Source organism: Lepisosteus oculatus, chromosome 14 (assembly GCF_040954835.1).
Source record: "Lepisosteus oculatus isolate fLepOcu1 chromosome 14, fLepOcu1.hap2, whole genome shotgun sequence".
NCBI classification, from domain to species: Eukaryota; Metazoa; Chordata; class Actinopteri; order Semionotiformes; family Lepisosteidae; genus Lepisosteus; species Lepisosteus oculatus.
In genome coordinates, this window is record NC_090709.1 from 18376701 (window position 1) to 18381087 (window position 4387).

The following is a 4387-nucleotide window of genomic DNA, read 5'->3' on the forward strand; positions in this document are numbered from 1 at the left end:
CTCTCTCCTGTGTGAAGGTGCTGGTAGGGTTTTGAAATGCTAGACTGACAGAAACGCTGCTCCTCCCTGTGCCATAATATCAGTTTGTCCACTCCATCTGAGCAAGGCCTTGAGTGATTCTTCCTCATCCCCTGATCGTGCTGGGGTCTCTTATTCTGCAAATGCTCCATGGAATGGTCTTGCTCTGTGTGCTGAAACTGAGATTTGTTTTCTCCACCGTGACCTTCAGTGTGCTGCTCAGCAGTGTGAATCATCTGGGGCTCCTTATCGAGCTCTCTGAAACTGAAACCGTCCAGTTCATTCAGTTGTTCCTCTCTTTGCCCAAGAACAGACATAGTCTCCAGTTCATTAAAACTTTCAACGATTTTCTCAGTAACCAGATTATTAAACCTGTGTGTAAAGTCATCAGATACTAAGGGATCATATGATTGTTTTAGACTCTGCCGTGACAGTCTCTCCACTTGAACAGAACAAGGCCTAATTATTATCAAGCCCTGTAGGAGCTGCTGTTGCTCCTCCCTGTCCTGACTCTTCTCTGTGTGCTGTGACTCAATACTGTTCTCTTCACCAAGTACATCAGCCTGCTGTTCTGCAGGTCAATCAACTTGGGCTCCATGTCCTGCTCTGTAAGATTTAAAATATCCAGTTCTTCACTGTGTTCTTGTACAGAGACACAGCCCAGTTCATTAAAACCCTGTGTAATATTGTTTGTGTCCAGATTATTAATCTTCTCTATAAAATCATCACATACTAAGAGCCCAGTTGTCACACTCTCAGGTTCTTTCTTTATCATGGGCACAGGGTTCAGATTCTCCACACTCTGTCTGCTCTCTGTGTGCTGCTCACTAAGTGCCTCTTTCACTTCTGTGGCAGTGAGCTCTGTCTCCTGCATCAGACTGGAGCCCCACTCCTCCTCACTGTGCTGCTGTTCAAGAAGAGCCCAGCGTCGGAGAGAGCACTGGCCTCTGAGCCTGTAAACACAGGACAAGAAAACAAGACCTCTATAATAATAATAAAAAAACTATTTTATATAGCACCTTTAAAGGTGGCTTCTCAAAGCGTTTTATAGAATGACAACAACAAAAAATACACAATATAAGCACGATGAGAATTCACAGTTAGAGGAGACAGTAGATGGTGGTACTAAGTACAGTAGGAACAGAGGGGTAAAGAACAGTTAAATAAAGACTCTTCTGAAGAAGAAGGTTTTGAGTCTGGATTTGAAGGAGTTTAGAGAAGGTGACTCTCCGATATCCTTAGGGAGAGAGTTCCAGAGCTTGGGGGAATAACAGATGAAGGCCATGTCACCTATACAATGTAGACGGGCTTGGGGGACAGTAAGGAGAGCGGAATTAGAAGAGCGACGGTTGTGAGGTGGGGAGTAGGGTGATAACTCAGACAGGTACTGAGCCATGGAGAGTCTTATAGGTGAGCAGGAGGATTTTTAAGTCGACAGGAAACTTGACAGGAAGCCAGTGCAAGGACTCCAGGACAGGAGTAATGTGAACACTTGCACTAGACCTGGTCAGGATTCTGGCTGCCGAATTGTGGACATACTGGAGTTTGTTCAATGGGGATTTAGAAACCCCAGAGAGTAGAGCATGAAAGATGTTTTGACAACATTCTACGCATGTGGGTTGAACGTCAAATATCATCCCCACGTTTTTCAATTTAGACTGAAGCTCAAGTACAAGACCATCTACAGATAGGGTTTCACACTGATTTTACAAAGTTGATGGGTGGTGCCAATAAGCATGGTTTCAGTCTTGTCACAGTTAACATGAAGGACATTTTGAGTCAGAGATGCAATTAGAATAGAGACAACCACATCAACATAAGGTTTGGTATGGATGTATATATGAGTAACATTAGCATAGTAATGATTGCTGGGGCCATGTGATCTTAAAAGCTTCAAGCTAAAGCTGTAAGCTTTAAGCTACACAAACACACGTCTAGTATTCTCGCAATCAATTTGGGTTGTTTAAGCATAGAGGAATAATAGAGTTTAAGTGGGTTTCTGATAATATGTGATTTTAGATATATAAGCTTTGTCAGAAACCTAATTACCGTGTAAAAAGTAAGACTACAGAAATAATAATAATACATTACATTTACATTAACACTGCACTGAGAAAGAGAGGGGTTCATGCAGACACACTGACTGCACACTACAGTACATTTACACTACACTGAGAGTGAGGGATTTATACTGACAAGGACAAACTGGAAATTACAGCATATTAACACTGCACTGAGAGAGAGGGGTTCATACAGACACACTGACTGGACACTCCAGTACATGAACACTGCACTGAGAGAGAGAGGGGGGTTCATACAGACACACTGACTGGACACTCCAGTACATGAACACTGCACTGAGAGAGATAGTTACCGCCACGTCGATAAATAATCTGCCCACAAACATATTTCCAAGACTCCAAAGTCTCCTAAATTGGCTTTCACATGGAGAAAGTGTATCAATTGACGACATATTTCTGTCCAAATTTAAAGAACAGCAATAACATTAATGAGAATATAACCAGACCACAACTAGTTTAGTTCGCAGAAAAGAATCCCTCGGCAACATCACAAACCTCTCCTACTTCGCTCTGCATCTCTCCACTACAGTTTCAACAGTGAGGAAGTTAAAAACACCGTTTTTAAACACAAACGTTACTAATTGAAAGTCACTGCACTTACCCGACGGCTCCGTTTCTTCATTTGTTTCTGCAGTGATTTCACAGGGAGGCATGAGTCCAACATGATCCGTCTGTCCCTGATCTCCTGCTCCCGACTCCTTCTCCCACAACTGCAATCGCACTTTAAAGGTCTCGTTTTCCTTCATTCGCGTTATTTCTGTCCCGAAACTGTCCTTGACACACTGTGTGATATGAATCACGGCCCGACTCACCAGGATCTGGGAGACGCTGTGGAGTTTGTCTTGAAACGAGACCTGGGAGTCAGACATCGTGTTTCGGAAAACTTCTGAAACTTCATCCACAAACGATTTGAGCAAAACCCCCATGAAACAGTGAAGCTCGTTTTCCTGCTTCATTTGCGCGATTTCGGCCCCGAAAACATTGTCGACAGACATGATTTTAATCAAGACCCGTCTCGCCAGAACCTGGGAGATCCGGCGGAGTTTTTCTTCAATCGACTTCTCGGAATCATCTGTCCGGTTTCGGAAAACTTCCGAAACTTCGTGCACGATCGATCTAAGCACAGTCTCCATGAAAGAGTGCACCTCAGTTTCCAGATTAAGCAACAGATTCTCCATTTTTTTCAGAGTCGATCTGAAAAACACAAACAATTCCTGCAGCTGCAGTCGCTATAAACACGTGGGTTTGAACACAGAAAGCGAAACGTGGTCAAACAGAGGACTTCCGGGTTATCAGATGAATTTTCCTTAGTGACCGTTGCTATGAACCACAAAAATATTAGTCGAATAAAAATAATCTGAAAAAAATAGTCCAGAATATATATTTGCGATATATTATAGTGTAATGTATACGGCCGACATTTTTTTTTATTTTTATTAAATGTGAAATAATTTACAAATACAACTACAGGAGCAGAAATGGATACAAGAAAAAAAACACGGACAGAAAAAAAAATTAACTGCCAGAGGTAACGATGTAAATTATATTTTTTACATATATCAAATGTTTTCCTTGCTTTAGCATTTTTTTTCATTTTTATAGAATTTAAATAATATTTCAACTCCTTCTGAAAAGTACTAAAAAGGGGAGTGTTATATAAATGTACCAAAGGTTCCCTTTCAGCCCGACAAAAAATGCACAAATCATCCTGCTCATGCTTAAATAAGTACTTATTTAACTGGATAAAACCTATGAACAATTTTAAATGATATCTTTTTAACTTTATTTGTAATACAATATCCAACAGGAGTTGTCCAAACTAACTTCCAATTTATATTTTCAAATGGTGCAATCCAAAAAGATCAACTTGACACGCACATGCCTTTCCTGTATAAAGTAAAAATCATCTTTTTTACAAAACAAATTGCTTTTCTTTTTGCAACATTTCGAATACCGTTAATTTCATAGAAACATCTACCTTAATTTCTTATTTATTCCGCACATCTGCAGTCACTGTTTACATGTCTGCATTGTTTACTTGTACGTTGTCTACTGTTTGTACAGTATATTGTCTTGATGCACTGTCTGTACTTTGTGTAAAGTATCTATATCTATGTTCTCGCAGTCTCCTTCCTCACCGTTCCTGCTCGCTCGACACTCAGTCTCTATGCCTGGGCTCGTTGAATCTCTGTCCAAGTCTTTTGGATCTTAATGACTATATGACCAAAAAATAATTTCAGGTTTACAAATTTGACACCTACTCAATTCAGACTGCACATGTTTCTTGT